The 13,436-nt window shown below is 36.8% G+C and overlaps 1 long non-coding RNA gene across 1 annotated transcript in view; it reads right to left on the bottom strand.

Moving 5' to 3' along the window:
- LOC123367988 overlaps positions 1–13,436 on the bottom strand; it is a 97,176-nt gene that overhangs the window by 17,917 nt on the left and 65,823 nt on the right. Inside the window, exons 2-3 of the long non-coding RNA XR_006578662.1 lie at positions 3,970–4,060; positions 2,295–2,318 (exon numbers count right to left, since the gene is read on the bottom strand). This is a non-coding gene — a long non-coding RNA (uncharacterized LOC123367988). The remainder of the gene's footprint in view (positions 1–2,294; positions 2,319–3,969; positions 4,061–13,436) is intronic.

Genomic DNA, 13,436 nt, shown 5'->3' with positions numbered 1-13,436 from the left:
ACTGAATAGCAATGAGTGGTTCATTTTCTAAGTCTATTTCAGTTTTGGCTATGGCTCCTTATCTCTGTTCCACATAGTCACCAGCAGGAATAGTAAGCTAACCACATATATGACCAGAATGATTATTAATTAAAGTAAACATACAGAATTAAGTTATCATGCAGTCTTATATAAAATCTGTAGTCAAAGCTTTATTTTGCAGTAGGTGAGCACATGTCAACAGAGATAGCTTAAAAGTCATAGTATTATACTGGAAATATATCCAGGGGTTAGATAAACAGCACTCCTAATAATGTTAATGCTGCCTGGCATGTAATTTAGATAGGAATCTGATCACCACCTTACATCAGCTGTAAGGATTTTGTACCAAAGCAGAAATACAATCTTATCTTCCATCTGAAAATGGGACAGTGATGCCATGAGTTATTTACTGACTTACTGCAAAACTGCTACATGGTAATATGAAATAGGGTAACTGTCCAGCTATTCACAGCAGTGGTTCCACAATGCCTCAAATTACTTCATCTACTCCTAAAACATAAGTTCCACCCAGAAGTAGCTATCAGTCACTATGATGACAGTAGCAACACTGCATGACAACAATAATTCAGGAACAAAAAGCAAAAACAAACAAACAAAAACCCCATCTCCATTTAAAGTAAAGGGAAATGTATTAGTAGAAATAGACTTGATGTATGCAGGATCCATACTCTAACCCAAGTTCAAGGGTGTCTGGAGCAAAGACTTTGGTTTGGCATTGTGAGTAGCAGCTCAGATTGGCCAGAAGCCCTTTGCAAATTATTCACAGGGCTGGCTTTATGACCCGCGGGGCCCGATTGGAATACTCGGCGGCGGTCCGGGGCTTCGGCCGCATTTTGGCAGCGGGGGATCCACGCCGGGTCTTCCACGGTGCCGAAGGACCCCCCGCCGCTGAAATGCTGCCGAAGACCCCCGGAGCAGGGCCCGATTCCGGGGAATCAGTGGAATCGGCGTAAAGCCAGCCCTGATTATTCACATTAGTTTTAGACTGGTTTCTGACTTTACAGTATAGACTATATCTTGGCCAGAAAGAACACTCATGAAAGACTTTTAGAAATCACTAGTAGAGGTGCTTTCTGAATCTATGTTGGGATAGCTGCAGTCTTCACATCTTGCAAGGTAAGATGCTAGGGTTGAATGGATTGGGAAAACAATACATTTAGAAGAAACTCTGAGTGGGAAGCCCACAAGCACATGGGTTTTAAATAAAAGAGCTAAGCAGAGCCCAAAGGAGAGAATGCCCCATGTCTAGAATATCATCCACAGGTAGCAGGCCTGTCAGGAGACATTTGGTGAGTCAAGGGAGTATTGCTGGGGATTGGAAGAAGGTGTTGCAGGGTCAAGATGGTTGTTTAGAGTCAAGAAACAGAGAGTTGGCACCACAGAAGATTGGAGGAAATGAGAAAGTTGTGCTTGGGTTGGGTGAAAGGAGACGTAAGATAGAGAGGTGGGGAGGAGGGAAGAGACCCCAGTAATATGGTATACATTCAGATAAGCATCTAGGATAAAATACTAAGCAGGTGTAGCTTCATTGTTGTCAGTGGAGTAACATAAGCAGAGAAGTGGGTCCCTAAACTTTTCTGCATTTACTCAAACTGAACTTCCAGCTCTTAGTAATTTTGTGTGAACTTCCAATCTACCTTAATTATTTCAATTCTGGCATTGTTTCATGACCATAAAAACCACCATTGGTACAATACAATTCTGCCTTGGTTTAAGCTCACTCTCAAATTTTGCACAAATATAAGTACTCACCTCTCTTTTTAATAAGCTCTTTTTTGTAACACGTTTGTATTTTAGGACACTTTCTGCCTGACTCCCAGCTGCATTAAACCTTATTATAACTAAATTTGTAACAAAAATGGGCTTATACAAATACCTGATACCAATATGCCTCTGAATTTAAGGGATATGGGAGGGGAGTTCAGAATCCAAATTTTGTTCGTCTGGTCTGTTTCTATAATGGACCAAACCAAATCCCAGATCTAAGCACTCTTGCACTTCGCTGATTTCAAAATCCAGATCCAAAATTTTGTGACTCTGGCCCTTCTCTAGTTATAACAATATCTTTTTATAACACGCAAACTGCCTGACTCACTGGTGCCATTAAAAATACAGTATACAAAGGCTTTAAGCTTAAAATACAGCATGATTATTTGATAGCAGAAGGCGTCAGGTGGAGACAGAGACACATGGATGGAATTGACTTGAGGCACGTCATAAGAAAATAAGGGTGATGTGATCACAGTACTTACAGAGTGTGCAGCAGCTGTACAGTTCTACATGGCAGGTTCCATCATACATTTCACATGAAAAAAAAAAGATTCTGAGTAAATGATGGGTGAATGCAGAATAAATTGTAGTGTATGACAAGCCACTTTCTCTTTGTTTAATATATAAATCAGGAGCACTTATAAATTGATATTAATTAAAATAATGTATTTGCTTTCTTTCGACAGTTATGTCAGCCTCATTAAAAACTGAGTGCTAAATCTTCATTAGATTTTCAATATTAAAATACTTCCATGAAAGATGAATTAACATTTAACTTGTTGCTGGTCATGTTGAGAAAAAGAGGAAACTATCAGGGATGTAATCCTGGCCCAATCAAATCAATAGGAGCTTTGCTATTGATGTCAGTGGGGCCAGGATTTCACCCTAAATCTTTAGCTGGTGGGAAGTAGAAGTAATTTTCCCAAACTTACAGTTTGGTCTCCAGAGGTATTCCACTTCAGTTGGTTATTCATCATTAACTTCTGGTATTGCATGGCCATGGCTAAAATTTTCAAACCCATCTAAGTGGCTTAGGAGCCTACATCCCATTTATCAGCAGTGATTTAGGTACATAAGCAGCATTAGTCTCATTGAAAGTCAATGAGATTTAGGCTCCTATTTCACTTAGGTGCTTTGAAAATGTTATCCCATGTCTTAAACTAGAGTAACTGAATCAAGTAAAAAACAGTATTATTGTAACTATGGCTAGCCTAGATCAGATTTTTTTTTTACTAAGAACAAAGGGAAACTAAACAACTAGGACATATGAGAACACCATAATTCAAATCAAACAGGGTACTTGCAACATTGTTGATTGGGCTCTGGTTTGGATGGCATTACTAGGCACAGCCTGACTGGACCAAGAAGTAAAAGGCAGTTTCTTTGAGTAAGTCTACAGTGCATTGTAAACCTGGGTCTGTGGCATCTGGGTGTGTGGACTCAGTTTTTCCAAGTCTGTGCTTGAGAGTCCACACTGCATTTTAAAACTTGGGTTTACAATTGCTAGACCTGGGCCCCATAACTGTTATAACTAGGCCATACTGCACTATGACTCAAGTCTGCAGCTTGACCTGTGTCCACACTGCAAAATGGCAGGACTTGGATCAGAGTCTCAGTGGGACTTGGGTTCTGACCTGCCTCCCCTGCTCTTTCTGAGCAGGGTCCTAGGACCTAGGTCCTAAGTGCTTGATGACCCAAGTCAGGCTGCTTTGTGTGTGGACAGAAAGGGGGCTTGGGATCAAACCTGAGTCAGAGCCTGGGTTTAGTGTGCAATACAGACGTACCCTCAGAGTTCTATGTGTTGAGTGTTGCTAGCTCTCATCTCTTAGATATCCTGTACCCTGTTTCAAGCTGCTGTAAATTCAGCAGGGCTGAGTGGGCCAGAGTGAAAGAAGATAACATTATCAAGTTGAAGCAAAATATTGTAATTTGCATATTCAGTTGTAACTATGATCAATGAACTCCTTAATTCTGTGATAGCTGTAGACTTAAATTAGTGCAATTGTAACCGGAATGGCCTGAGTTGGTCTGATACCTATCCAAAAAGCCATTTAAAATAATCTAGTTGCCTTCTTAATGTGTTGTCTTAACTGAATTAGCTTATAAATGTGTCTGTGTTTGGGGGGGGGAAAGGTAGATTTTATAATTATGTTTTACCTGAATGGATCCTGCTTGGAAATGGAAACATCTGATTCTCTCATCAATATGTTTATTCATTAAAAAGCCACAAGGTGGTGGTGTGGTGTCACTTTTTAAAAAACAACAACAAAAAAGAGGTTTTGTTTAATGAGCTTGAACTCACAAGCCTGCTCATCTAGTGAACTGTGACTTTTCAAATACCAACCCATTAATGTCAAAGGCAATACTGAAGGGAACAGTTCTGTTTGATTTAAAAAATACAGACAATGTGAAGTCCACTATGCTCTAATATCTATCACCTATGGGGCTCCATTCATGCCTAATGCTTTATTCAAGCTAAGACCTAGTTTTTATATATCAGATTAATACATATCTACAGCTTTGCACCTTTCTATTTTGATTTTTTTATTATCAAGGCTCGCCGGGGCCATTTTCATTCCCTTACTATAGCATCTGCAAGCAGGTGGATTAGAGATAACTCTCATTGTGCTTTGTTTTCTCCTGACACTGTCATTAATCATTCCTTAAGCCACACTTCAACTTATAGTAATCAGGACTGGCTGTTCCCGAGCTGCACAAGAATTGCCTTTCACAATGTAATGTGAAATTGGAAGCGAATGGCTGAAGCCAGACGCTTCTTCTGCATTCCCCATCTATCTCATCATTTAGGTATTTATCCATCTCAGGCTTGTACAGGGAGCATCTCTTTCCTTCCCATGAGGACACAGATTGCAACAGAGGATCAGATTTGTTACCCAGGCTTTGGGCTTTGATTGTCCTCTTATAAATTCGGGATTAAAGTGAAATTTCCCACAGGGCTATGCAGGATTTGCTAGCATTTAACTGTTTAACCTGGCTGTTTGTGAATGAGAATCCTGTGGTCAACTATTCCATAGAGAATATTATGGTAAGCCAGCTCTGAATGGCAGACATTTTGGTAAATTCCTGTAAAGACTGGTACAGTTGATTCCAATTAAGTTCATACCTGATAACAATTGTTTTCTTGTACATGATGAACAGTAATCTTATGATAAAAACAGTTGTCTAAGTATTCCCTTGTGAAATATAGATGTCTGCTTTAGAATAAATGCAGACCTTCAGAAAGTTATAGTCCTCTATGTATGCTTTTACAATCATTATGCATTAATTTGTCTTGAATTTGGTCTTATCTTCCATTGTGTACAATAGTCATATTCTCTAAGCTGTTAGCCAATTTTAGTAACAAGGACTAGCTAATCACGTGTATGGTATTTGAATGGACAAAAAATGTGAACAAGCTACACTTGATATATTAATAAAGATGAATACGAAGTTCTGGAAAGCATGCTGTTAAATTTCTAGCCAAAACAGATGGATTTTTCCTGGTGTTTCAATGCGATTCTTATAGACAGGAAAGTGCTTCTAATGTGCTATTCTCTACAAAACTGAAAGCAAGGTGAAAAATGTTCAACCTACATTATCTGTCTTTTAGTTTTAGATTTGGAACCATTTAAGGGAAAAGATTTTAAAACAAGTCAAAATCATTTTTGTTATCTAGTTTAAAGGGATTGTATGCTCAACCACTGTCTATATATTCTATTTAATGTGGATGTGTTTTTTAAAATGCCTACAAGGATAGTGCCTACAATAGTGCCTATGAGGATCTCATGTGCTTTTCCAAGAGAAATAGAACATCCAAGCAACAAAAGTACATAATTTAACAAAACATTTTAGCTTACAGTGAAATCAGTTCCTGTGGAGGGAATGGACTTAATAATAAAGCTCAATTCTAACCCTCTTTCCTTGAGAAATTTTTATATCTTCTTTAAAAGTTTGCCTAATTTTTTCTTTGTTGGTTAAAAATGTGCTAAATTTCCAAAATAAGCTTTCATGGGATTTATTTAAAAAAAATCAAAATGATTCTTATTTACCATTTAAAAAGGAAGTGTTCTAAAGACCTCAGTGAAAGAGCTCTGTATACTGTGAATTACAAATCTATATAATGCAGACTGCAATTAACTTATAGACAAATATATTCATTTTTCTTTGCTTTAGTCAGATATCCTGCATAAAGAACCTGCAGTTATGACAGGCACTGATCTTCTGCTAACCACTGTCTCAGTGAAAGGAAGCAGTTTGGTTGTATAATTGTACCTGCAAAATCACCAGAGGCTGTGTGCACATTTCTAAATATCTTTATCATTTAGTATTTCTCTCATAGCATTAAATGAATACTTTAAAGGAACGAGCATTCCTTTCTATTTATATGAAATATCCTCTAGATTCACATGAGTAATTTTCAGCTGTGTATAATGCTCCTGAAGTAACCTCTTCATTTCCATTGTTTTAGTGTGAAATCATTTCCTCAGGAGATAATTAGAGTTGCTCCATTTATTACATTAAATGATTAGCATGCACTTGAAATGATTCAGTATATTTTCCTTTATTGCTGATGACTCTTAAATATGGGCCTACATTTTTAATGGATAAATTAAGGTTGTCTTGGCTCTCTGTGGCTGTGCTGTAGCAAAACAAGAGAGATTTTCTTTTCCAAACATAGGCCAGGCGTGTTGTCTACTATACACTTAGACTAAAGAGCTCCTATTCAAATGAACATCCCACCTGGTCCAACAAAGAGCCTACTAACAGTTTGAACGTAAAACAAGCCTTAAATGACAGCACTATGTCTGCTTTTATGCAGTGGTGTGTGGGATAACTAACTAACTTAAAGTGTTTTAAGATCACAGTCCTACAAAGAGTCTCAACTCAAGTGGATCTGCATTATCTGAATAAGTAAAATCCCCTTCAAAAGTTAGGAGAATTATGCATTACCCCAATTTGAGAACATACACTTTATTACAGAAGATTATTAAATCTACATAGAGAATTATGTAGATTCAAAAGTGTTACTGTATGTTAACTAAAAGCTGTTATCCATATGTTTCTGGTATTAAATAACTATGGGATAAATAGAATCGGAGCTATTAGTTATTAAAATGCAATACAATTCTACTCAACAGTAGGGACCAGAGTTTCAAACTCATTTGCCTAAAGCAGAACAGCTAAACCCCTGCGATAGGCTCCTAAACAGTGACTAAGGCCTTGTCTACACTACAGGGGAAATTTGAACTAAGCTACGCAATTTGAGTTATGTGAATAGCGCAACTCAAGTCAACCTAGTTTAGATCTACTTACCACAGGGTCCACACTAAACAATGTTGACGGGAGACGCTCTCCTGTCGACTCCTGCTACTTTTCTCAATCCGGGGGAGTACAGGAGTTGATGGGAGAGCAGGTCTTCACTAGACCTGCTAAATCGACCGCCAATGCATCGATCGCTGCTTGTCGATTCCTCGATAAGTGTAGACAAGCCCTTAGAGGCCTGATTTTTGGCCTGATCCTACACAATTGAAGTTAATGGGAATTTTACCATTGCCTTGAGTAGGAGTAGATTGGAGGCCTTTGTGAAGTGCTGAGCATCGTCAACTCCCAATGAAGTTAAGAAGATTTTAAAGCGCTCCACTCCTCTCAGGAATATTTCTTACATGCCCAAATCAGCACTGAGGAGTCCAAGAGAGGTATTTCATTGGGTTTAAGTAACCTATAATGTTCCTATGGAATCTACCTACATTAATATGTGTGAAACAACTGTCATTATTAAGAGACATATTCTCTGATGACTAACTATGATGTATATTCCTATCTCCATATATATTAACCTTCATTAAGGACCAAAGGCTTGACCCTGCATACCTTACACATGAAGTCTTATTAAATTTAATAAGTGTTTTATATTTTAAAATTAAAATATTTTAACAGATTTTAGTAATGACACTTGTAGACTTTTCATTCTCCAAGTCAGTTTTATGTACATTTATCCACCGATAAGCTAAAGCTCACAAAATAAATCTTCTGCACTAACAGAGAGTTCATAGAACTTGTTTGTGTCTTAATGGCTGCCTGATGGGGCAGGAAGGATTCAGATTCGGCATAGGGACATTGATACAAACTTGTTATTTGCTATTAATAAAGGACCCCGATAAGCAATCCAAATAAAACAGGAATAGTAATAATATAGACAAAGAAAAAAAGAGGTAATAAAAACAATATTGAATGAATAACAATCAATCCCCAATAAATTTGAAGTAGGAAAATATGTTATACTGACTGTGCTTTGGATGAGAAAATTCTTCTTCATAATGAAACTCACCATTAGTAATGGACAACATTTCTCCATTTTTACTAGTATTTACCAGTAAAAATGTAGAAAATGTGCGTTCCTACTGAACTGCATTCCTTCCAAAACATCACTTTTCTAGATATTTCTTTGAAGTCTAGAACAAATGAACGTAAGTAAAAGAAGTGTTCCCCCTTCTGGGTGTATGCTTTACTTGCATTAGCATTGATGAGACATTTGTATGCTGTAGTGGGACACCCGCTCCCTCAAAGTCCAATGCAATCATTCATGTGCTAATATGCACTGTAATTCCAATTTCATGAAGTACAATTTGGCAATATTTCAACTAGCTGACATCAATAATGGTGAACTTGTTCTTGATATCCTTACTGAGGCACAACTCTCATAGAAGTTAGTGTTTTTTCCCATTGAGTTCCATGGCTGGCCCTCATTTTGCTGATGTGGAACCTGATTTTCAGCCCTCATGCCTGGAAAATGCCATTGACTCTACAAAAAGGTAGAATGGCTTGTTGTCATTATTTTACCTTAAGAGACTCAAAAAAATATTTGGCTCAGTTCTTCAGGCCTTACTCTGGCAAAACTCCCACTGATGCTCATGGGAGTCTTGATGTCAACTGGAATTATGTCTGAGTAAAGGACACAGGATTATGCCCATAGGCCACAATTCAGCAAAACACTTAAGCACAAATACAATTCCCATAGCTGAAAAGGGATGAACTTAAACATGTGTGTAAGTGCTTTGTTGTACTGGGGCCATAGACACTGCTCCTGTTCCTACTGAAATAAATAAAAGGCAACCATCCCATTGACTTGAATGATACTGGAGCAGGACCATGATGACTAGGGATCAAACCCTGCTCACCTTTCTCACATCAAGTGTGGTCCCATTTACTGCCCCTATGACTAGGCCATCACATATGCGATAGATACATTTTCCCTGAAAAACTTACTTGAGCAATATAAAAGCACACCATTAAATAAGAGAGCTACTCCAGGCATATTATACTAAAAGTGTGCCATAATGTTGTTTGTGTATGACAGGCATTTTCTGTGTAGGAATGCTGAAATTCTACACTGATGTCATTAAAGCACTACCAAACGATGGAGACACTAATATATCGGGGTTTAAAATGACACTTGCTAAGTTTTAGAATGTTTTTAATAGAGTCAAAGCATATATTTTTAAAATAGATAAAGTTCTAACAATACTAATAGTAGTGGCGTGAAAGGTTACTATAGGTGAACTCCATCTCTCTCAAACATTTATTCCATTTAAGTAAAAATACCTGATAGAGAGCATTTCTATTATTCACAAGAAATCATGCAATATAATGGTTCCTAGCACTCCTTTTGTAATAGCTTATATAAATAGTTGGGGCTGCAATTCAGATTCCCACTTTGTTCAGACTTCACAGAAATACTTCTTACAATTGATCACACTTTTATTCTTTATTGTATTCTAAATAGCCTTTGATTTCTCAGAAAACCAAGACTAAAAATTAAGTTTGCAGTAGTGAAAAGCACAGTACTTAAGCTCCCCCCCGCACTCAAAATCCCCAAACTCAAGATACTTGCCCCCTCCACACAAATGAGGAACAGAAACTACAGAAATGAAGGACAATTCTACATTAAGACTCATATTATTTAGAGAACTATTTTAAAGAATTATTTCTGGAGTCTAAATGGAGCAACATGGGTTTTCCCCCAGCCTAAAATCTAAGGTGATCGGATAGTAGATGGAATGCTAAGGTTGTGCTATTCTCTTATTTGTGGCATTTTAAACAGACAACTTGAAGTTCCTCTGTCTTAGACCATATGTGTTCACATTACATTAAGAAAACCAATTACATAGGGAACCTTAAAAAACATCATTCAGCTGCTTACCTGATTCTGTTTATGTTAAAAAAAAAAATTAAGGAAGAGGTAACAGATTTCTATTCATGTTGATGTGTGACGGCAATGGCAAATGGCAGTGCCTTCAGAACTTTTCTCAAACTACTTCAGACAGCCTCTTTCTTCAAATCCATTACTCAACCATGTTTGGAATGAGAATAGGCTAAATCCTTAGCTGGTGTAAGTCAACATAGCTCCAAAGAAGTCAATAGCTCCAGTGTAGCTGCTGATTTATCCCAGCTGAGGATATAAGCAGATATTTTTAACTTTAGATTGAAATATTGACAACTACCATGACTTGCTTATGGACTAAGTTTATATGTAAAGAGCAAATACAAGTTCTTTCATATAAACAAAAGAACCGAATCACAAGAAAACCTACATTCAAATAACGAGAGGGTGGAGGAGAGGAATTCAGTTAAGGCTGACACTGTATTCTTAAAATATCCCCCATTCTGCCAAGGTTTTTCAGCACAGTAGGTAGCATGTGTAGTATTTTCACTTTATTATGAAGAAGTTAAAATTAACAAGAGTAAAGAATCAAAGAAATGCATGAGAGCTGACAGGCCAAAGTGTGTGTGCATGATGAAGATATATCACTCAATTATGTAAATACATATATAAGGAACCTTTAAAAACCACAGTATTTACCTGACTTTAAAGATACTAAAGTGTCTGGGCTCCAAAAGGTATGGACCTATATAATTTTTAAAACCTGTTATTTACCTGATAGACGAGACTCCTTTTGAGGTGAAAATACACAATATTTTCCTACAAGCTTTAAACAAACAGATAAAACACTTATTTGAAGATACTATTGCACACTGACTTAATATGACTTAATATGATAAACATATTGTCTCAAACTGCAGCCTGGGACTGCTACAGTATTCCCAGCATTCATCTTCATACCACACCCATTTGCATTTTAATGGCCTTACACCATTTAATAGAGAAAATTTTATTTTTTTAAAAATGAATGCCAAGAGACATTTGTAAACAGCAGCACAAATTGCTCTTGGGCTGTAATCCTCAGTGCCAAGTTTCACTCTGGTGTGAATACAGACAAGCATTAAAAGTCTGAAAAATGGGTTTCCTAATGGAAATACTGGCAGACCTTTAAACGCAACAGACTTAGCAGGTGCCACTTTAATAAAGATTTCATATTTGATATTCTAGATTACACTTTGCTTTCTAATTCCAAATAATTAGTACAACAATACAACTGGAAATATTTTTCCCTGTATGTCGTTTAAAAATGTACAAGGGTTGTTATCCACCAGTTTGTAAGCCTTGAAGAGTATTTCCTTTAAAACACCAAAAATAAAAATAAATCCTTAAAGATATGACAAACATATGCAGTTTCTTTATTGAACAAACAAAAATAGATTACACACATCCTTTCAAAATCAAAGACATTTGCTTTGTCTGAAGCAAGCGAAGACATCTGGGGGCTTGAATCTTACTACTTTGCAACACTATATTGTAAGTGCATCAGTAACCTTTTAGTTAACCAGATTATTTACAGTCAGACCCTTGTAAAAACTACACCTTGTGCTGTTGGCTGAGGGGAGTGAAGGAGACATCTAAAATGAAATATAAATGTGATATTTATTGTTACATTTACTATAGTGTAACCATATATCAAATGTGCTAAATTCACAGACATATAATAATACAATTGTAGCAAGATTGAAAATGTAATACTAAACTGGGAGACCCTTCCATCCCAGCTCCTGTGGTAGTTCATCTTAGCAAATGTTCTCCCTGCTTATTGGAATTCTTCTTTGTACATGTCATTAAATACAAGTGCTACTTCCCCCTGAAAGTTCTGCTAATAGTATGTAAATCTTAAAGATTTACAAACAAAACTTTAATAAAATAATAAAAATAAATAATAATAAAATAATAATAAAAAAACAACCAACCAAACCCCAGCCAACCCTCCTCTCACCCTTCCCTTATTTGTGCAGGTATCACCAAAGCAAAACATCTTCTTCTACTTGCTTGCCTTTCTGAGGGGGAAAAAAAAAAGCTCTCCATTAATATGAGCATGGCAGAGGGGAGGAAGCCTGGTTTAGTTGTTGATATTAATATGAAAAATGCAGATTGGTCTTTGTAAGTAGTTTGATGCTGACGTAAATTAGTTTATTTTTTCACCTGTTATCCCCAGTTGCTATGCTAAAAATGCAGATGGAATGCATATTGGCAGTGTCTGTTTATAGCTCCTTACTTACACTGGTGTGGTCTGGGTGTTTAGGCTTTTCTTTTCACAAGTACTACATTCAGAATGAGAAAAAAAGGAGGTTCAAGAAGTCACTGCATCTATAGATTCATTTTAGTTGAAAAGAGGGCAGTATGTTTGGAAGGTGGAGCAAGAGTGCTCAAGATTACACCATATTTGCTTTTGGTTAACCAAATAATAGCAAACACCAACTAGAGAAACAGCCTTCAATTTGTACCTGGCTTTCTTAGACTGAAAAAAAAATCCACTTCACTGTGTATGCTTTCTAATATAGTTTAACTACTTCTCCAATATATACTCATCTCACACAACATGATTGTGCTTCTGTCAAAATGCAAGTGGTGTGTATAACCAGATACAGTAAGTTTCTGTAACAAAACAAACTGGGCCAAATTCAGCAGCTGTAATTCTACTGCTGCCAATGGATGAAGCTGGCCCTATTGAATTAAGAATATTTCATCATTTTCCTGACTTCAATTAAAATAATGAACAAAATAAATATTGTTAGAAAAAAAAATAGGCAGCCTGTTAATGGATGCTTTTATTTTCCCTACTCTGAAAGTGCTTGCAAAATAAAAAGTTGTATACAATGAAAGCTAATTCACTGGAGTGATTCTAAAATTCTAGAATGCATTATTTTGAGGTCAGGAGCTAATTCCTGCTCTCTGTTACCCTGGTGTAAATCTGGAGTCACTCCAACAACTTCAGGGGTGTGACTGCAGATTTGCACCAGGGTAACAGAGAGCAGGATTTAGCTCTTGGAGTAAAGGCTTTAAAAAACAACTCCAGAAAGTAACAGTAACTGTAGTATTCTTTCTAGTGACACAGCTTAAATTAATTCACAGCTACATGTTTTCAACCATTTAAAATAGTAGAAGCTCAGTTTTGAGCTGTGTTGGTAAATTAACTTTCTGGGAGGAAAAAAGCAAAAATAGGCAATAACAGTACAATGTCTGCTGATTCTTCTTAGACAAGAGAAATTGTGGCTGCTTTCTTGACAGTTGAGACTGCAGAATCTGGAAAATGATTTTTATATAGATTTTAGAGATTTTCTCCCAATTATGTTTCTTTGTAAAGAATACTTTCATAATACTTAAAAGTGGTATCCTTTATTACAACTCTTATTACAGGAAAATCGATGAAAGCCTGAGTGGTGGGTGTATTATTGTG

The sequence above is a fragment of the Mauremys mutica genome, chromosome 4 (assembly GCF_020497125.1).
Source record: "Mauremys mutica isolate MM-2020 ecotype Southern chromosome 4, ASM2049712v1, whole genome shotgun sequence".
NCBI lineage: Eukaryota > Metazoa > Chordata > Testudines > Geoemydidae > Mauremys > Mauremys mutica.
This window is presented reverse-complemented; position numbering and strand designations above follow the sequence as displayed.